Consider the following 23,357-nt stretch of genomic DNA (forward strand, 5'->3'; position numbering starts at 1 on the left):
TTAATGACTTCCCTACAAAGAGAGTAAGAATGCATTATGCTGCCCTGGGGAAGACTACTTTGGCACATCTTTCATGCATTTTTATTGGAAGCTGAAGTAACGACATCGAATAAGCTTTGCACAAAAGAAATATGGAGACTTTGTATTCCTGAAATAAGCTTAATGGAGATGAAACACAAATCCTTTATTGCTTGACTGTCTTTTATCCTTTTTGTTGTATTTCTGTTTACAGACCAGCTATGGAAGCTGCAATCTAAGGTTGCAATTTTCCTTCCCACATAGATATTAATGTCTTCAAAACACATCGTAGGGCACAAAGTATTTATACTGTGTCTCTTCCAAGCAAAACAGCTTGATGCGCTCATGTCTTTTGATTCATAGTGTGTGGCGCCGTGTACCAGATGAAAAGCATGGGCAAAATCCAATCTTCATCACTCACCAATGTGAATCTACAGGTTTTTGCTAAATGAAAAGACAATAGTTAATGCAATTCACTTAGCTACCAATTTGCATTTAAGTGAAAGAGGTGATAGTTAAAGTGGCCTATAGCAGCTGCATTTCTGCAAAGAACCATGACAACACAACACAGCTGAACCAAGAGAAAAGGGTAGTTTGGGAGTCTTCAGCTGTATTCTTTTAATTACTCATCATAATGACACCATTTAGCTGTTCAATGACCCATTTCACAGCATTGAACAGACATGGGAAGCTCTCCGTCCTTGGCAGGGTCAGTTCTGCAGCTGCCCCTGCTGCCATGTTTTTTTTTTCCACTGGGCTTTGGGAGGCAGGTTCCTCTGTCATTTTCTCTCAAACACATTCACACTTACACATGAAAATCATCGCCACAAATTAGGTATGGTTAAAATGTTTCTCCATGAGGGACTTCGGTTCAGAAAGGTGCTCATTATATGGAAGAAATGTAATTATTCTTCCTGAATGTTGCAGGGCTTCAGATAAGAAAAAGTCTGTCATATAATCATCTTAGTATGAAAAATTATCATTATGAACAGGTGAGATATTAGCATATAAGTAGATATATTCTTTTACAAAATATATTTTTTCTTAAAAAATTTGACTGTCCTTGTAAGCATTAGCATAGCAGTCTCATACACTTTTCAACAGAAATACTCAACACAATAACATGATGGAATCTGAGCAGGTTACTCTTCATTGCATGCTCTGACCTGGCACACTGCGACAGAGTTTATCCTAAAAACACGTTTAGAAAATCATACTTTGAACATGTTCTATAAACATTTATTTTGTAAAAAACAAGTATACAAATATACAACATGGGTAAAACTGTTTTTCTTTTTTATTTTTGTCTTTCACAGAGATATTGTCTTTTGGGATTGAACTCCAATTGTGAAAGAAGAAAAATTCTTAAATTTAAAACCTCATGACTTTGGGTTTTCTTTATTGCAAGACAATTTTCAAAAGTTTAATATCTTCCTTTTCCTCCTCCTGCAGAGTTGCTCAGGGGTCTACGCAGTTTCAGTTGTCTAATCCAGATGTGCTTTCTGCATGTTTAAAACAGCATTAAATGAGGCATTTTTTTGGTAGTGGGGTGTGCCAGGGATGCTTTTACTGGCTTTTGGTTATTCATTTCGAGAACCTGTAGGTCTCATTTTTGCTTTTTGCACATAATGTGGTTCCTCTTGTAATTCAATTGGTTTTCAGCCAAGTGTGGAAGATGTGAGTCAGTTCAAGTTCTCAACCGACTCCTTCCAAGTATAGGATATATCTCTGTCTCAAGTTCCTTGAGACAGAGAGATTGGGGTCTCATCTCTAGTAATGCAGACACAGCTCTGCTCTGTTGTGGTGAAGAAAAGAAAGTGCACCAACAAACAGAGCTACTGATTTAACGCTTTGTCAATGTTCCAACCCTCAGTTATCATCATGAAAACGGATCCTGACTGAAAGCACAAGATCCTGCATACAAGTAGCTGAAATAAGCTTTTCCCTTAGGGTTGCTGGGCATGGTTTTAGAGTAATAGGTAACAAGCTCTGTCACCCAGGGGTTACGTTTGAGTAGAGCCATTGCTCCTCTTCACTGAAAGGAGTCTTCTGCTGTGATTTACGTATTTCATTAGGATGGTGACTCTTCTGAGATTTTCTGTTCATGTACTATTGTGAGGAGACAGGGAAAAGACCAACACACTGAAGGAACTGTAGACGACTTTTGGTATAGGAATGCCTTGAGATCCCCACAATGGATTAATATTAAAAAATCATAATGGTAAATATCAACTGAGCAAGCATTCATTAATTTCCAATAATGTGTGTAGAGATCCTAGCTTAAAATCCTCTGGTGTGCTAAAAACATGTCAGTTTCTCACACACACCAACATCCAATGGTCTTTATATTCTTAACATCCACTTATACCAGCAAGTCTTAACAGAATCCTGTCTGGATGATGACAGGATTCTGTTTTATTTTATTCTGTGATTATTTTACTCAAATGATGGAATTTACCTTATACCATTATAGTCTGAACTCAAACCAAGACTTTTGATATACCTTAGCCTATCTGAATGTGGGTTCATTAAAAAGGCAATTTATTCAGCACTGGACATTAACTCTTGTCCTCTAGGTATCAAACCCCATGTGTCCTGTGTGTCTTATTCAACCATAACCAATCCATTTTCCACATGTAGATTTATTTTAAAATTTTCGAACATCGCTAGCAAGCAACTAACCCGTACAAAATAACTAGACTTAATACTCACTGTAGAATGGCATGGAAGGACTGTCTGTTCATTAACATTTATGACCAAAGGGTGCAACAAAGCTTTTGTAGGTGATGAAAGGCAAGTGAGAATTTCTTGGCAACTGTGAAAAGGATTTTTGCAAATTACATGAGTGCAAATGGATTTTTGTGTTGTGATAAATTGTTTTTGCATCATCTACCCTTGTAATACAGCCTTTTATTATCCCCATGAGGGTACGACAACAAACCACCATTAGTTTAGCAGGGGAGGTTAAGTTTCCACAACTGCTACCTTGTTATCCTGCAGCATTATTGATTTTGGAAGCACCAGTTTTTTTCATTGGTTCACACTACTCACAATGCTGTAGATGAAAATGGGGAAATGTTGTACTGCTCTGGGCAGCCATCAGGTGAATACTCCCTAGATATAGACTTTTGTGCTTAAATTTTTTCCATCGGCTCTATAGTCTTGAATATTCTGAACGATATTGGAATGAAAGCAAAACATCTATTTGCACATCCAGGTGATGCTATTAGAAATGTTTATTTTTACTGTTTCTGATTAGTCTTTTAAACCTCATAGATCATTTCTGTATCAAATGTCTTTGCCTATAATACACATCACATTACCTGTGTAATATTAATAATAAATAATGTTTATTACTCCTTATCTACCATTTGGAGTCAGAGCTGGTCTAAGGTTTTATGGGGATTCAAGCTGAATTAAACTCAACTCTTTTGGTTAAGAATATTGCTTCCATTAACAGCATTTAATACAGATTTGATGGAATCTAGGAGAGAAGACTAAGTTTAATTTTGTTAGCAGATTCACTTTTGGCAGAGCATTAAATGTGACGCACATTAAACACATTTAATGCGCTACACATCCTTTGAAGGAGAACACCTTTTATTTCACACAGGTGTGTTAAATTAGACATGTCACGTGATGTGACGCACAATAAACCAATGGAAAAAAACAGTCACATATAATTGATTATTATTTTATTACATGTATTTGTGAACAAACTGAGCTCAAGAACAGTTTACTCAACATTTTTTCTATGTTAGTACAACAAACTATGAAGATTACTTTTTGCACTTAACTTGTAAACTTCCTACTTCTTTAAAATCTTAAATTTTAAGACATTTACAATCTTTCAGTATCAGAGATCACTGCTTTTATCTGATTTTGCTTAGAGCCTACTCAATATGAAGATGCACTTTAAAATACACTATTGCTCTCAAAAGACATCTTTATCTTGCTATTTCTTTTTGCTTTTCAGAAATAATTAGAAATGCAAGGATGGAGGAAGACATACAGGAGGAGTGATGGTGGGGGCTTCAGGGTGGTCAAGGTGGTGAGGAGCAGCAAACCCAATATGGTCTGAAAGAGCAGAGGGTGTCTGGCACACATCCGTGATGCTGACCTGGAGCATTCAGAGGTTGAGCTTTGGCACTAATCTGACTGATTCTGCACAGCTGTTGAGGTGCAGAGGAGTGCACGTAGCTATGAGGACAAAAATAGATTGCTGTGGTCCACAGCTTGATGCTGGTGTTCAGAATTTAAATCACTGTCAGGTAATTCTGTCCCATGATAACTTTTAATGAGGTAATTTAGGATGACAATCTACAGCTGTTCTATAAAAGGTAGGAATGCTACAGTGCACAAACATGTAAAGTTTATATAGAAAAAAAGTTTTTCTGTTCATTTTGTGAGACATAAAAATGTTGACAGCAAAAGTTGATGAAGAGACTGAAGTTTCCAAAATTTCCTTGAATATATTACATAATATGTTCCTGGTGCCAGCATTCTGTTTCACATTTTGCTCCACAGTCTGTTCAGTAACTTTATAAATGTTGTGTTTGTAAAGCTGCAAAAAGAAAAAAAACATTAAACAATCTTTTAATTAGTGTATTTTTCTCCAAGGGGCAATCAATGGGAAAGCCAAAGTTTCTGTGCAGATTAGCCTATTAATAGATTTGGTACATAACAAAAATGTTGAAGGAATATTATTACGCTAATTGCACTTCTTTTTTGTCATTTCTCTTTCATCATACACCAATATTGTTCATGGACTTTCCTAACAACCTTTACCTTCTGATGTAACCTCAGATCAAACATTGTGTTTGGATGACACCTCTTCTCCCTATAATGAGTCAAAACTGCCTTTAACAAAAGAGGACATTCCAATCTGACTTCAGTTTTGCTATTCTACCTTATCTAAATATTCTCAGATAATTTAAAGGATATATCAAGTAATTCCTGGAAAGAGACATTCATAGTAAAAAACAAACTTTCAGAATTCCTTTTTCCTTCAAGGTGAATCTGTTGTAGTTAAATGGGTCTTGATTTCTTCTATATTATCAGAATTTGCTGCCCTTAAAAAGTAGCAATCAATCTTTGGGTTTTAATGATTAAAATGGCTTACATTGGTATAATGCTTTGGGAGACATGCCCATAGACCAGAGGTGGGCAACTCCAGGCCTCGAGGGCCGGTCTCCTGCAACTTTTAGATGTATCTCTACTTCAACACACCTGAGTCAAATAATGAGGTCATTAGCAGGACTCTGGAGAACTTGATTGCACTTAGGAGGTGATTCAGCTATTGCATTCAAGTGTGTTAGAACAGGGAGACATCTAAGAGTTGCAGTACACCGGCTATATGCTATATGTTTATATGCTGATAACTCAGACGACTATCCTGTAACTTCTTAACTCAGAATTACTTTGTTTTGGTCTATAGCATAAAGATGCCCTAAAAATACATTAAAGTTTTTGGCCATAAAGTGATAAAATAGGGCAAACTGTCAAAATCCCTCACTATGCCACATTGATTGGAAGTATTGTGCCACTCAAGTGGAAGCTTTATTGGTAACACTTTATTTGAAGGGGTGTGCACAAGACTGAAACATGAACATGAAGGAGTCTTTATTAATGCTTACTACTGTTGTCATGAAGTGCCATTTGCTAAATAATGACATATTTAATACAAAGTTGACACCTTTAATGGACATTTATTTCAAGTTTTAATGGAATTCTGCATTGAAAGTCAATCAATCAATCCTATTTATTTAGACACAATTATGGTTCATAAAAAAGCAAGAAACAGACAGAACAAAAACAAGAACAATAAAAATAAAATAATCATCCATTGCCATATAAACTAAGGTGGCAGTGATTTCAGTGTCTTTATTTACAGACAAATGCAAAGTTGACACTTTTAATCAACTTTTAATGCCACTATAGGTGCAACTTTGCATTAAAAATGTCATTATTTAACAAATTCCACTTCATGACAACAGTCATAAACATTTAGCAAGACTCCCACATGTTCATGACAGGTGTTATGTCATGTTTATGACAGTGTCATGTCAATCTTATGCACATCCCCTCAAATAAAATGTTATCGCTATATTTTTATAAGTCTCTGTACAATACACTACAGAGCTATCAAAAACACTCAATTAATACTATGAGCCAAATGTGTGTTCAGAAAATGTGGCAGTTGCATTAATCACTACCACTTGTGAAATTTGTAATAAATTTGCACATTTTTGATTTTGGCAAAGCTATGACGAGGTTATGCTGGTGAGAATGTTTCCTGTTATTCACTTCAGTGGAGCAGTCAATCAAGAAGTACCTAGCTGTCCTTAAAAGCATAACAGATGGTGTGGAGGAGGGAGTACAAAAGCGCAATGAATCTTTGAAGCCTACTGCAGTTGCAGGCTGGCTAAAAGTGCTTCTCTGAAAGGTCCGCTCGGATGTGAAGCGGCTGGCCGTGTGACTGGATGCCTCTCATGCACGCTGCTAGGTGGGCTCATTGTGTTAGACTTGCTGACTCAACCTGTGCTGGTGTCTGACAAGGATTTAATTGAGGAAAAAAGGAAATGAGGTTGTATTGGAATCCAAACTTAGGCGATTTTCCAACTGCCCATAAAATGTCTGAACTAAAGTAATTAGATTCGCATACTGCTTTGCCAATACTTTGCAGGGGAAATTCCTGATTTAATATTTGAATGGCTGTTTCTCAAAGCAAAGACAAGGAAACATTGCATCTTCTTTCTCCAATTGAAAATACAAAAACATAGTTACCTGTAAAAACCCAGACATAAGCCTTGAACAAATAAGACTTATATGTAGATGTATATAAGCGTTGGTGTCAAAACATTATATGTACAGTAGATGTATGTACTGTATGTGCTCATGAGTGAATATCTAAGAATAAACTATGAAACTGCATTTCCAATAGAAGACAAGTGTGCTTACTTTACATTTAACAATAGTGGATGCCATACAAGGTGAATGAACATATATTTACAGACAGAACAGGTTTCTTAATAGGTTCTTGAAAGCAAGATACTGGTGTTGTGTTCAGTCATTCAATATTAAACTGGGGTAGTATACTGTCTAGTCCAGAGTAAACATGTTGATGTCATGGTTTCAAATAAAATAGGACATGTTTTTGCTACTAAAGTTTAGAAAAAATATACAACTGAGCGTACATGACAGGATTCCAATCTACAGATCAGTAAGATCAGTCATTATGAAATTTATTCTAATGAGATATTTATGGAATACACTAGCAGGTTAAAATCAAGTTTAGAAATAGCAAAAATGTTTATGAATTAAATGCAAAGCCAAGATTCGGTGATTGCTACATTCAATGCTGATGTCGTCATGCTGCATAGAAATCAAAGGCAAAACCTTGAGCTGGAGAGGAAATCAGTAAGGATTTATAAGTTAGGAGTTTTTTACCCTGCATTTACATTCAGAAGAAGAATTTTGAGCAGGAAGAGGATTTGCATAACTTTGCAGTAGTGCACTAGAGATACAGACGTCTTTAATCAGCATTTCAATATGTAGTTTTATGTAAGGATTTGACAGTAATGTAGTACAACTTACATTGTTATAGCATTTAAAAGTTCAATCTTTTGAAAATTTGATAAACTAAAAGAACGTTTTGCTGTTTGCTTCATTTCAGAGATGCATTTGTGTGCTTTTGTTAAAGTCATTCTGTGCTCTGTGAGCAGACTGGACCCTGGGGCAAAATAGCTACAAAGCTATTGTTACACACATTCCCAGGCGGTTTTGGTTTGGAATTCATTTAATAGCTGGTCTTTGTCTCTTAGTTTCTCCTTTCCATTCATGACAGCGATGAGCTATGATGAGTACTAAAAGTGCGACCATGTGTCTCGCTTAGAGTGACTTATAGCACACATGTAGGTTACAAAAACATTATTGCTCACAACTCAAAGACTGATGTCTTGAGTGACACAGGCAGTTATTTGTTATTATCTGGATTAAGTAGGGTGGAATGTCAAGGGTGACCAGTATATCAGAGCCTCTATGCGGCACTAGCTCTTCCCTTTAATATTTTCTGCCGACTGTCTTCAGGGTAAGATCTGCAAAAAAAAGGGCATTATTTTGTCCTGCTACTCTAAAACTGTGAGAGATGTGTGCATGTGAAAAACAGACAAATGCGCAAAGGCTTCTTTCAGGAAGAGAAAGGATCCCCGCTACTTTGTGCACTTGTAGACTAGAACGCATGCTGTGTTCTGCTTTTATCACAGATGTTCAGTATCTCTGAACACTGGATTCAGCAGCATCTTAAAGATCTTGTGCCAGCATGACAAAATATGAATTTATGACACTTGTAACGACTCCACAATAAATGGTGAAGTCATCTCAGGTAAAACTTGGTGCAATGGATCACTGATTTTGCTGTGAAACTCCTGTGCATTACCTTTTCTAGATAAAGCTGTTCCTTGATAAAGTTCGTATCGTATTGGTAGAAGTCACTTAGGATTCACATGCACAGTAGATCAAATTGACAGCCTCTGCAATAATTAAAGATAAATCCATGCAGCAGTGCATGTTCCTCAGTTCCAGCTGTGAGTCAGAGACTTGCACATCAAGTCTACGATGTACACAGTGCTTAACTGTGAGCAATTAACCAAAGACTAAAGTTAAAAATTGCAATAAAAATATTTAGGCCAGAAGCGTAGACAAAACAAAACATACCCAGACTTTTTATTAAACTGTGTAATTTAGTTCAGCAGAGTTTAGATAATAAAACTAAAATGTTGAATCTCAATTGTATTAGACTTTAAAGAGAATTCATGGCTTAAATCACCATAGAATCCTATTTGAAAGATGCCAAGATGTCTTGACTGTCCTTCTTCCTACTTGTCAACTAATTTGTTGATGATAGGAATTAACATCTGAATTGGATTTATTGCACACAGATTTATTTACAAAACCTGAATGAAGCTGAAAAACAAAGACATGTCAGCAAAATCAGGATAATAACATCCCACAGACTTCTTCCCTCTTGTCCAACCATTTGTCACTCAGTGTTTCACATGCTCATCAAAGCACAAAAACCAGCAGTGCCAAATAACTTGTGGCTCACTCTTACACAAAACCCCAACAGAATAACAGAGTAGGGAGTGGAAGAATGAGCAGCAACAGCAAAATCACACACTAAATTTGACACCTAAAAAGGTCGTTTCATTGTTCTTCTTTGAAATCACTTTTCTGTTTAGCATTCCATTTGTTTGCTTATTTCTTGTTTCATGTCTGGTGCTGAAGTCTATGAATATATAATTACAATAGAAAAAGAAGTAAAACAGCTATTTGTGGCCTAATAGAAAAACCTGATGTCATACACTAACCCTAATTAAAAATTGCCTGTCAATTAGTGTATGTGTTTGGATTAATTACTAATATGCTTGCATATGCAGAAAACAATTTATTGGTATATCGCTAAATATAATAAATATATGTTATTAAACATGCTCCACCATGACACAGAAAGGTTGGCAGAATAAGTGCTGAATGTTGCTGCAGGGAAGATAAAAAAAAACCTTTTCTCTCCTTTCTCTTTGCAGTGTAAGGCACATTTATTACAAACCCTGTTAATAATGTGTAACAAATCTTAAAATAAATCATTTTTTATTGCAGTACCATTATTTCATACAGCTAATTTTAGAAAAACCCTTTCTTTAACCGAATAAGCAAGTAAAGTCAATCAGAGGCAGACTAAAGTTATATGAGGCTTTAGGCAGAATTTTAAGTGCGGGGGCCATTTCCAGATTAACCTCCACGCCACTTTAGCACCAATGACCCCAATCATGTCTTCCATCCTTGCATTCTGCATTAACACATCTTGCTCTACAGCTACTTGTGAACAAACAATGAATTACAATTACTACATGGCAGACTCTGTCTTGGTTATTTTTTGTTATACTGGTAAAAAAAAAAGTTTTTAAAGTACACATTTTAATTTATTTTCTGTTTTATTTATGTTAACTTTTTATACTCCCTGCATGCCAAAAAACTTATTCCTGAATGTGGAAGCATTTTAAAAAGTGGAAGTACTTTAGCCCCGAGGAAGGCTGCGTAACCCAAGGGTTAAATGATCAGAGGCGATAGTTTATTATTTCCTCTTTGTATGTCAAAGAGTACAAAGAGGTAATGCGTTCAAGCATTTTTTTCAATATGGTAATTTTTTTCAGCTGAATTAGCTTTCACTAGTTCTAATTGTAAATAATAAAATAAAAAATAAAAAGGGGGAAACTGCTACATTTCTAAAATTGAGTTTACAGAAATTAGCTCCTGACACCAAAGCTTCTCAGCAACAAATCATTTAGCTCAAAAGTAATGTACACACACTATACACATTACATGTTGAAAATAAAATGCTCTTTGTAAAATTAAAAGAAAACATGACGATAACATGACCTTGAACTGCTAAGAAGTGAAAATGGGGCTGATTTATTTACAACCAGCTGCAGTGTGTATAAAATGTTTTCCCTACTTGGATACAAGCTGCATAAATTATTAAATTATCTTAAAATTATGACTATGTTTGCATACAATTTAAAGTATGAAAGCATTAATTTGAATTCATGAGCTTGTGAAAGCTCGTGTCTTGTGAGAATTCAAGTAATTTTTCAGGTCCAAGGTCAACAAGAGACCAGGAGCCACAAAGATTGCTGACATGTTGGGCAATCTTTGAATTCATTTTTTGAAAAAGAAAAGTTCAGTATTTGAAAAAGACTGGGCTATCCCTTTTAATGTGTTTTTTTTATTATTCACATATTTGTTTTCATAAAAACTCTTCACAATACCAAGCACAAATAAAACATTTTTAGAATCAAATCAATGCTGTAAATGGCTAACCTTAGCTTACTCCTTAAAGATACATTTTGGTTTCTATTTTTCATACATAATATCTACGAATATATCTACGAATATCTATTGTACTACTCAAATTGATGTATTTGTGTCAATTTGGTGAGAATGCCATCCAGGTTGTGTGGACAGCTTTATGACAGGCTTTTCTCTGCAGTCTTAAGGACAAAAGGTGTAAGCCTTCTGTACAAAAGAAGCTAAATTTTAATTGATGGGATCACGGGAAACTTAACAGAGTGTGAATATCCTCAGTTAGCACCTTTGAGCTGTTTGCCAAGGGTAAACCGTCAAAGTGTGAGAAAGTCCTCATATTTAACTTTATTATTATGCATCAGCTAGCCCAGCATGAACAATTTGCTGTATTGCTTGAAGTAAGAAAGAAAAAGGAGGACACATTAAACATATCCTGCCAAGGTGATGCATATTGTGGACATGATCTGACGTGAAAAATTGCAGAAGATATCCCACTCTGCTCAACTCACGTAGCTCAGCAGGCAGAGGCGTATAGAGCCATGGGGCCCTCACAGCAGATATGTTAACACAGAAACCTGCAAGGCCGAGTTGCAAGAAGCACCGTTTGGCAGTAATTGTGTGCCAGCAGTTTACATATCTGGAGTTTTTAGCTAAGCATATTTAACAAAAAAGAACACATTCCCAACCAATTGTGTTCACTAGTGAGAACAAGCCATAAGCGCTGCTATTTTTCTAGTTCTTTACTCATTCATATATATTCAACACTGATAAATGTAAGAAGTAAATTGCCTCCAAAGACACAATTCTTGCAACTGTTCATTAATTCACTCATGAATATGGAATCATCCAGACCTCATTGGCTCTTTTTACAGTAATGTGAGCAGTGAAACCCAAGGGGGGAAAAAAAACTCTTCAGACCACAGTCAGCCTTACTTTCCAGGTGAGAGCACTTTATTCTCCCTGCTTCCCGCTGCAGCGGGCCCACTCAATAAATCACAGTGCAAAGCGCTGCCTTTACGCTGCAGCTAAGACACCAATGTCACTGGCTGTGAGGATGAATTGTCATGAGTCAGCAAACGCTTGGTTGAAAAAGGTCTGCTTTTGCTTTTTATTTTAAGAATTCAGGCAAAATATGCAAAATCACTCCCACCAAACTCCAAACCAAAAAATACAACAGAGGCCCATCTTGGCCTCTTCACTTTTACTGCTAGATGAGGGATGATTAGTGTAATTTGCTCCTTTAAATCATATGAATAATTAAAAAGGGAAAATGAACGAAGATCATCTATAATAGAAGGAGTAGAAAGCAACCCGAGATACGTACATGCACAGGTATTGTTGACTGTGAGAGACCTGCTCAGGAGCTGGTGTTGCATTTCATGGTTCCATTTACAATGTGCAATAAGTGGGAAATTATTTCATGAAGCATTTCATGCAGGATTGTTCCAGCGTTATGTAAGTTTCACCACATCATTAGAATGGTGTCAATATCTCTATAAATAATTAATCAAATTGAGATATTACAAAGACTTCAATTAGGTTGATGCTATGAATGAGTACTGCATCTATATAGGCTATACACTCCCCCTGTTTCCTCAATCAGCACTGAAAGAATGAATACGGTAACAAGCTAAGCGCCTGCACTAAAGGCATTATTCAGTGCCTTCATATTGATGAGACTTGCCAGTGTTGATTCATTAAAGAGTTTCAGTGCGACTGGTAATGCACTTTGAAGTCTGATGGAGCTAAAGGCAGTGAGTGTGAGTCGTTGCTGTGGGATTTTTCTTTCTTTTAACAATCACCGCGGATCACTGAAGAGGAAGAAGTAATAAAACTAAAATGGTCCCAACTCAAATTATCTACAGAATCTGACTCACCTAGGAACTCACTTTGTTGAATTTTGTATAGTTGCCTGCCACTCACTCTATTGGACAGAGCGCCTCAGTTTAATGTTAACACAAATTTTTTTATGCTGCATCTTGGATGAATAAATATTGACAAAAAAAATAAAATAAATAATACTAAAACACAGTCCTACCATGTATAGCTACTGTATGTTGTTATGCTTTTCATAGATCAGTTTACATAATTGAAGAGAATGTTAAATACATTTAAATTAAATATAGATATTAAGTATAGCAAAAATAATAATTTCATCCATTTATTATCTGTTTAGATAGTTACAGAATAAAATTTGCTGTTTACTATTTCAGCCCAATCTCGCTTCAAAATGTCTGCCTCCAAAAGCTTGATTCTGTTACAACTAATGAGGCAGAAATCCATTGGCCAGTGATCAAAATTGACTAATTTTCTCTCTGTCGGTTCTGACCCGTAATCAGCAGGTTAAGTGCAGATAATTAGAATTTTTTTTTCAGGGCAATAAATGCTTCAAAACTAAAAAACACCCAATATATTGGTCTATAAACACATTAAAAATTTATATGTTCTTTTGAATGCTTTGTTTTGAGGTAAGGACAGGCTTTGACTCATAAATGGGGAATATCTTGTAATTTCTTCGTTTTTGATGGATGAAAACAAATTAAGAGACAACCACATCTGATTTTAAGTGCTTTTGCAAAATGCTTTTTGTTTTTTATCCCCAAATCTATTTTAGGCATGTTAATTTGGCTTTATATCTTCATTAGTTTTTGTAGGGCTGCTTGTTTTGACCAGGAAATTCCTGCAAGGGAATTAGTTTTTTGTGCCACATTTCTTTGCACAAACAAGGAAATTGACTCTTGTTTGTCTGCACCCTGACTGCAGGTACATTAAATATAACCATGTAAACTTAAGAGTTCACGAAAAACAACAGATATGTACATAAATTTGAATGTACACCCAATACTTTTCAAAAAATTATTTTTAGTCTGATAGTAATGCGAGAGTGTAATGTTTTTAAGAGCATATTTTGAAAGCTTTCATGAAATCTAACAATATAAAGATGCAGGACAGTGACAATGAGGAACATTCATGCTTATTCGGTGAGTATTCATTTACAAATGTAAGGTCAGGAAGACATCAGCAAAAGAGAAGGTGTTTAAAAGTACATTTAGCACATTGAGCATGGCAGATTTGAATACGCTAATTAAAAATTAGATCAGGGAAACAAGAAACATCAGTGATTTCCAATTTGATTTGCTGTTTTTTTGATGCGACTGTCTATAATGCAGCTAATCGCACTCATGTCTGGATTTAACAGCCTGCAGTACGTTCTCCCCAGTTCGTCTGTTTCTTTCATGCTGAACAGGACTGTAGTCAAAATGTAATGATTATGAGTGATTAAACTTTTATACTGATTATAGGACTGATTTAATCATCTACACATGGCTCTTCAATGGATCCACCAAGTGTTTCTACATGTGTGATCATTCTACAGTTAATTGACATTGTTTAACTGGAGAGCATTGATATAAATGATTAAACTGTGTGTACTGCCATTTTTTATTTTCCAATCATTGTGTGAGCTCAAATATGTCTTTTTCCACAACACATCAAAAATTCCAACCGTATCCCAGCTCTTTCAAAAACAAAACAGTATAATTAGTTAACAAATGTTCCATTGAAATAAATTGCATATTTGTAATAATACCTATATTTAGACAGATAATAAAACAAGATATTTTAAATAATCTTCTTATCTTGAAAGAAGATTACGCATTCTTTTATGTCTAGAATGCATTAGACCACCATGGTGAGAGCTATCATTATCAATCTATGACGGTTTTTTGGCTACCTGACAGCTCCATGCACACTGAAGCTAACATCTCATTAGTAATCCGGAGACACAAGCAGACCCATTTCACCCCCATTGGCTCTTTCTCTCATCTTCTCTAGATCTTCTTTTCTCTCAAGAGGGTTTAATGTCTAATAGAACTTGAGCTGCAATGACAAAAGGGGGGACAGCAGTAAGGTGTTTAGTGACATGCTATCATCTGAGAAATTTGAGAAATAATAAAACCCAAAAGGTTCATCGCAGCTGCTTTCTGAGATTACTTGGTGATATCAAAGTTGTTGATAAAGATTTTGTCGCCTCTCTGTTCAATGAAATACTCATCTGTTTGGTTTCAGAGCACTGACAGGAAGTAATGCTTTCATTTATCTCCACGTCTTTAAATTGCTCAATAGGGAAAAGTAGGAACATAACGTCACGCAGCATCAGTGGGAGAGAGCTCATATTCAGTTTTGTTAATGCAACAGGATTTGGACAGTTCCCAGGGATGAGAGGAGTGCTGCAAATAGCTGGACTTAATGTATGTCTCTGGGAGGAATACATTGACTGAGTGAAAGTTTTCAATACTGCCGTATACAGGGGGATTATTATGTTATTATGTGATAGAAGTCAGGCTGTGTTTGCATGCATCTCATTTGAGTTAAGCAAATATAAATCTATTTCTTTAATATGTTAAGTGGCCACAAACTGGGGTCTTAACTTATCTGAGAAATACATTGGTGTTTTCAGACACATCATTCCCTTTGTGCTAGGTTTTGGTGCCTTTTCTAGCATCTGTTGGTTAACTACATTCTTGGTCTTTATTTTTCTTTGTCTCCAGAATTTCTTTCAATACATCATTAAAAAGGTAAAAAATGTATTTACTAACACATGCATTGTTTTTAACCTGTTGATCATTTTCTGGGGTCTTATGATGTGGGATATCGGTTTATTTAATATCAAGTCTCTAAAGATTAGGGTGTTTTTCACTTTGTTTTTATTTTTCAGTAGTTCTTTAATATACTGACCTACCATACTCTCACTACCTTTGAAGTTATTTGTAACAGGGGTGGTGTGCATTTTTAAAAAGCACTGCATGTGTGTGCAACATTCAGGAAAAAGCATTCTTACGTTTTGCACAATGCCAAATAAAATGTTGTGGTGACATTAATTTTCCTATAACATTATGATGTGTTTACATTCAAGGTTATTCTTATAATATCATGTTTCAAATCTAAAGACATAAAACAGTCATTAATTACAAAGTAAATTGCAAAATGACTGAATGGTTGTTTTTTTTTTTACGACTGGGATTACTCACTCTTATATCCTTTCAGGATAAAACGGTGTTATTCACTTTAAACCCTTTACAGAGTATAGAAGCAGTTACCTTGATCTAACATAAACTGGTCCAAGGTTTAGAAATCAAGATTTTTTTGAGAACCTGTCAGTGTTTTTTTTTGTGTGTGTGTGTGTGTGTGTTTGTTTTCACTATGACACACTTACAAAGTCTATGATAAGAACCTACTGTCGAAAAATAGGATCATTCTAATATTCCAGACAGTTAAGTAACTCAACAATTAAGCTGAAATTTATATGGTGATAAGAGTTCTTATGGGATAAAAAACAGAAATAAATCAGAGCTCAGGCTTTTACAGTGGTATACCAGTAAAACTCAAAGGTTGTCATTTCAAAGGGTCCAGAAATATTTCTCCTCCTTCCTATATGAGCTGTGACTACACAAAAATATTATGTCTTTTCGCAGTAATTAAGAAAAGAGGTGGTGTCATATATGTGCCACATTTTTGGCTTTAGGTGAGTAAGATTCATTAAAAAACAAAATACTTTGATCTTCAAGGTCTTCTATGTCTTCAGATTCACTGTAGCCTCTCCAGTGAGTTTGAAGATATCCTTTGAAAATTGCGCACATATTCCAGGAAGGAATTAAGTGATGCTTTTATGCATAGCTTCATATATTAGAAGCAATGTTTTATATCTTGTTTTAGAATTCATATGTTATAGTCTAATTGCCTTCGAGACACAACATGTAATTCAGAAGTTATAGAAGTTAGAAATAAGTGAGATAATTTCTGGATTCTGGCCAGTATGTAAACTTTAAATCAATGCTCTGACTGATAATGTTATGCACATATTCCTGGAACCATTGTTATTATTATTATTGTTATGTAATAATATAACAGACAGAAACACAGGGGTGTAATCAGCAGAGGGAAAACTGCCAGCACCAGGGCTGAATTATCTCATTTGTAATATGACTGATCAAGATTTTAAGAAAAATGGACAGTATGTTGCTTTGCCCATGCTGTAATTCTGTACAGCATTCAGATAAATTCAATGAGAGACATTTTGCATTACTAATCTAAGATTAAATCTGCTGAAATCCTTTTAAAACTGTACACTAGGGTTTGGATTTATCATTGCTAAATAATAGATGAGATGTTAAGAGAAGTAAAGCTGAAAGATATTGTTAAGCTATAAAAGTAAATGATCCATATCATTATCAAGGCAGCACAAGAAAAAAAAAATGTGGACAAAAATTTGATGATCTGCAGAAATATCCAGTTCTGATTTGTAAATACCAAACAGCTGCTAAAACCAATCTGCCTGTAGAAATCTTTATCTAATGTACAGTACAGACCAAAGGTTTGGACACAACTGTGTGTCCAAACTTTTGGTCTGTACTCAGTTCAGACCAAAAGTTTGGACACACTTTCTCATTGAATCCAATGAGAAGGTGTGTCCAAACTTTTGGTCTGTACTGTAGATGCAAACCAAATCTATCTAGCAAACTATTTAAGAAGACTGATAACTTGGAGAACTAGATTATACTTGGATATATATATACTTATATATATATATAAGTCTCTAAATATATATATATATATATATATATATATATATATATATATATATATATATATATATATATATATATATATATATATATATATATATATATATATATATATATACAGTATATGTTTTTAGTAAATAATAAAGTATTTTCAGTATCTCACTAATGCGTTCTGAAAGTTCTACAACAGGTTCCCCAGTCTAAAGCTCTCAGGGCTTATATGAATTGTGCCACCACTATATTACTCTACAGTCTCATAAGTAATGTATGGTAACAAATGAAACATTTTTCTCAGCACCCCATTAGTAAACCTTATCTTTTCGCAGCCACCAGCTATCACACAAAAGCCCAAAAGTTGTCAGAGTCAGAAGAACATTAATTTGGTTTCTTTTTTCTCTTTTTTTATCTTCCTCTGTGCTTTTCACTTTGCATCTCATTTAGTCATTTTCTAGTCTCCAGTGCAGCAGAGTGGGTGGATGCATCACTCTAATTCTCAAAAGCAGCACCAATATTCAGTAGAAACCAGATATTTACATACACTGCATATATGCATGTAACCTTTTTTTTTTTTTTTGCTGTCTGAGATCAAATCAAACTAAGAATGTTCTGTTTTAAGTTCACAAATGAGAACTGATAACAATTTATTTATTTTTTTTTTTTACTGTCTTCAAATTTAAAAGTTTACAAAAATTCCCTTACTATGTGGTAGAATTGCTTTTTTATAAGTGCATGACTTATCAAAGGTGTTGTTATCCTTTCACGTTTGTTGGAATTTTGTCCCATTTTTGTCTCTCTCATCGTCTTCAACATCTAATTTTTGTTGTGAGGTTGATGCATAAATTTTTGCACACGTCCATGGTGTTTTTGCATATTTATAAAGAGTTTGGCAAGATGAACATGGTGCATTTGGAACATCAAACCAAGGATGATCCGATATTGTGGAATTTCCACAATATCGGATACTTTTGATTTTTTTCATGACGTTTTTCACTAACGCAGTATGTTTGAGAAGCTGCCTCAAGTTAACAATCACAGGGATATTAAACCATGGCATCATTACCATTCCTTCAGACTTCTGAGTTTTAACTAAGTAATAAAAAAGTCTCATTTTTCCTCCATTTAACAAATGTAAATCTATTTGCAAAGTTTAGCCCGATTTAGTGTCAGGCAGCCAGCTATGCGTATTCATACACAGCTGCAAGTCTAACACAAGTCAGTCTGAGGTGTTCATATAAAACAATCAAATGAAAGTAAAATAGTTAATTTATACTGCTGCAGAAAAGTCACAGTAGCCACAGTTTTCTTCTAATATGCTTCTTAATTATAGTATTATCGCTTGTAAGTTTTAGCAGACCTTTCTAATTCACATTTTTACATTGTGCTCTGCAACTGTCAGTCAAGTTTAACTGTAAAAGGGTTTGTAAAAATGTATGGTCTTCTTTGTCCTTAAAGAAATAAAATAATAAAACCTACAAAAAAATTCTTTAGTGACAAAAGGACAGTGACATCCTCCACTTTCAATACTCTTAATGTGTCTTTAGTAAAACAAGCAAACAAAAAATAATCTTGTGGAGTATTCTATTATTATTATCTTTACACCTAAATTTCCCCACTGTGGGACAATAAAGGCCTTTTCTATTCTATTACATTATACCCTTACGGAGGTTGTAAAAAATTTATATTTTGCCACTGAAGTAACTCAGGCTATTCCTCACAATTCTGTGGCACCTGCAATCATAATAAGGATAAAAACTTATATTTATTCCCAAATGTTCTACAAATTATTTTCAGCAAATCAGAGTGGAAATACAGTTGTCACGAGAGAAACCATCACAAATTAGGTTTGCTTCATTGACAATCTGTTTGAACCCTGACCCCCAGTACAAACCTGTCTGCTCTATACCCACACTGCCCTACTAAAGCTGAAGCTTTAGATCTGCTTGTGGTGGATTCGTGCCCCATTTTAAAATAGATAAGTGTTTTTTCAGGTCAAAGTTAAACAAGCCAAGTGGTATTTTTGACCTACTCTGGTAAATGCTTGGACAGAATCCTCTACTATCTGCACTGACGGTCAACAAAAATATCCCCATCGTGTTTAAGTGCACTCTAAAGTGAGGTATAAAAAGGTATTTGTCTTTGCTTCAGGGGAATCCAAATGTTTTCCTCTGTCTGCTGCATCATTTATGAAACACGAAAGTCGAGGCAGAGATTGCGTTCACCTAAATGTGATTTGCTGCCCATCACTCATGCTTGCCTCCCTGCCATATGTCATTCTACCAGGATACACACCAGCCAGCTGAAAGCCTTACATCAGTGTGCAACGAGGAGGAAATCTCTGCAAAATTTAACACCCAGCCAGGAGGAAACGTGTAAAATTACCTGAGAGTGCAGAATTACCAGATTCTTAAACCAAGTTATATGACACAGTTCATAAAGAGGTACACCGCCTTAATGCATATTCAATATACTCTGCCCTCTAATGTTTCATTGAGGTTTTGTCATGAATAAAACAAGTTCAGTGTGAGAGAAGTGTAGGAAAAATATCTGTGAATCGTAGCGGGAGTTATACAAATATCAGTAATAAACGGCCAGCATGTTCATAGGACCTCTGAAATTTCAGTTTTGTCTTCTGAATTAGTCATGATTAAAATATATTATTGTTGGATGCAATAAAATAAACACTACCACATGTATTTTAGATTATTTACCTGCACTATTTTATTTTTTTATAGAACTGCCATTGCTGCATTAACATTTTAAATTGTATAAAAACATAAAAGATCTGCATATATATTAAAAAAGGTCCACTCCTCAGCAAACAAAAATACAAACCAGGATACTGATTTGCTCCTGTTTGGCCCCTTATGTAGTTTTCTGGTCAAGGTTTAAAGGAGATGTGCTTATGATTCAAGATGTATTGGAACACACCGGCCACAGCTACTGACCTGTTACTGGAGGTTAAACAATGCAAGTTGTATTGGACCAACTTCAAAGCATAATTTTGTTACAGTTCTTATGTCAGGGCAGAGGGCTCTGTAATTGCACTTCACTACACAAACTGTAACAAAGAGGAGTTTTCAATCTGTTCCCGCAGGACCGACTTAGGCTCCTGCCTGACTGAACATGCTGATTTAACTTTGGCGAGATGCAGAAGTTTGAGGCAAAGTTGCCTTTAAGGCCCCGAGTATGGATTTCAGTTACAGTTATGCTTCTCAACTTTGAACCTCATGGCAATTTCTCATCAGTCTGGCTAATTTGTTGAGCTGTACCAAATGAATGGATCTATGAACATCATGAAAGTCAGCAAGAGTTCACCTTCAAAACAATGACTCAACCCCCCAGTACACATTATGAAACATTCGGTTCTGTGACGATGCATCTGTGTAATTAGAAAATATGAATAAAATGTGCCAGCTAAGGATCAAAGAGGGGTGCATATTCCTTTGAACACTGGGTCAGTATGAGCTTTTGATGATACATGTAAGTGTAGACGTCATAGATAGACATCTATGAATCATTCTGTCTGGATGGAAATAGACTTGTCAGCAATCACATTTCTCCAAGATCATTGTTCTGCTTTTATTTAAAACAATCTTATTTGAAGTGTATGTTTTATTTTTGGTAAAAAAAAATTGTAGGAATTTTAAGTTAGTTTATTTGTGATTAATAACAAAAGTTACAGACTATACTGACCATTATTCTATTTCTATTCAGATTAAGAAACAAAGTGATGAGAAAATTTGAAGTAAAATTAGGTCAGTCCTCATCCTTCTGACAAATATACAAAAAGTTAATTCAAAATCCTGAAATTTGTAATTTCTTCTTGCAAAAATCTATTAGAATAAAACAGTTGTAAAACAGGTTTACATCTCGAATAATCAAAACATAATTTTACCACTACAAACATTTACAAACCCTGAGATGAGCTTTCAGCCTGTCCATGATATACCTCGACATTTACAAGTCTTACATTTATTGTTGTTATTATCCAGTTATTGCTTGTTTGTGCAATTACTCATGGAATACCTCCCACAAGCACAACAGAAATGATGAGACTGTCTCTCAAAAGGTATATTGCTCATCTAAACTCGTCCAAGATAAATGCTAGCACTCATGTTTGTTGGCACCTTCAAGGCCAACCCTGCCTAAGCTAAAACATCTGCTGTAGAATAGTGTATGATTATATTGAATGGGTGTACAAATTGCCAGAACACTCGAGCCTTAAACTACAAACTATTGGAACACAAAGCATTCTCCAAATATGAAGAGCACCCAGAGGAATATAGTGCAAGAAACACTTTATCAAAGATGGAATATTTTCACACATACTAGCTAGGCACGCACTGCAGGAAGAGAACTGATTTTCAGTTCAGTGAATTTAACAGCTGATCTGTGGGAAGAGGTCCGTCCTTTCCAAGAAAACCCGAGCAACACTTTACCTCAATATATCCTTCCTTTTACATGAAGCTGCTGAACTGCCAAGATGTCAGGCAGCAAATGATTGGTGTAAGTCGCTTGACTTTTTTTTCATCACCTGACACACGTCCGTCCCTGTAATGTATTGAAGGAGCTCGGGGAAGATAGGACATGCAGAGATGTACTGTGCTTATAGACTTGTGATTGACTCATGCCCCAGCACCCAGGAAGATGCAGCACATTTGTCAAAATCTTGAAAACGCATGCACAGTTTGCTGCATTTTTATTTTTCACCACACTCCTCGGCTGTGTTAACCCGGTGTGCCGATGTGGACCCAAGCAAGCATTGGAGAGGAGGCATGTTATCTCAACATGCAGGTCGTAGCTTAACATATAGAGGTTCAAAATCCTGTAAAATTACACTGCATCAAGCTAACTGGCCTATGTTCCCTCTGAGCCTCAGGACAGGACTGCTACTTAGTGATAACGATGTAAGATCCTTGCCAGTGTCACTAAGCAAAAAAAAATGATGAATCCACTTGCACAGTTAGAAACAACAGCTCCTATTTAGCAGAACTGAAAATTAGAAACTCCTCTGTGAGAGGACGGCACTTTTGGCAATATTGCGCAGGTAATTGAAAAGTAACTTTAGAGGAACTGGTGCTTACTCCTTATGCCCTTCAGTTCTAATTTTGCCAATATAATATAGTAATTATGTGTCAATGTGAATTATAATCTTACAGAATTATGACAGGTCAAAATGCTGTAATTTCACAGAGAATCATTGTAACAAGACCAAATCTCATTAAGATGGTAACAGAAAAATCACAATCTTATTACATTACAGACCTTGACTGCCAACAGTCTGATATACTAGATACACAGTGGTGGGAAAGGGAAAGGTTTTTTTTTTGTGACAGATATTAACAATTGTAAATAATAACTGTAATAAACAAACAAAAGTTAATATCAGACAGAGATAACCAAAGGAAATGCTTAATGGAGTTTTCCAATGATCATTTAGAGATAAAAAATCAACACACTTTAAAAAAAAAAGTAATTACTCCAAACCCAATAACTGGTTGTGAAACCCTTAGTGGCAGCAACCTGCAAAAAGCTTTTGTTATAATTGGCAATCAGTCTGTCACTGTGGAAGAAGTCGTCTTTGTGGAATTATTGTAATTCAGGAAGATTTAAAGGCTTTGGATTTGAACAGCCCATTTAAACTCATAATTCTGTTCCTCAGCCTGATTTAAGTTCAGATTTATGAATTAGGCCACTTCAAAACATTTATTTTATTTTTTTGGACTATTAAGAAGTGGACTGCTTCTGTTCTATGTATGTCTTCCCATATTACCCAAGTACACTCGAGCCCAAGGTCATGGACTGATTGGTGAGCATTCTCCTTCAGAAGTTTCATAATTCATGGTTCCATCAAATATGGTATTTCATAGAGGCCCCGAAGGACCAAACCAG

The 23,357-nt window shown here is 35.4% G+C and overlaps 1 protein-coding gene across 2 annotated transcripts in view; it reads right to left on the reverse strand.

Annotated features, from left to right (window-relative positions):
* The window catches only part of elfn1a (extracellular leucine-rich repeat and fibronectin type III domain containing 1a), an 80,555-nt gene that overhangs the window by 25,293 nt on the left and 31,905 nt on the right, over window positions 1–23,357 (reverse strand). The gene's annotated exons all lie outside the window — the stretch shown is intronic.

The sequence above is a fragment of the Xiphophorus hellerii genome, chromosome 16 (assembly GCF_003331165.1).
Source record: "Xiphophorus hellerii strain 12219 chromosome 16, Xiphophorus_hellerii-4.1, whole genome shotgun sequence".
Lineage (NCBI taxonomy): Eukaryota > Metazoa > Chordata > Actinopteri > Cyprinodontiformes > Poeciliidae > Xiphophorus > Xiphophorus hellerii.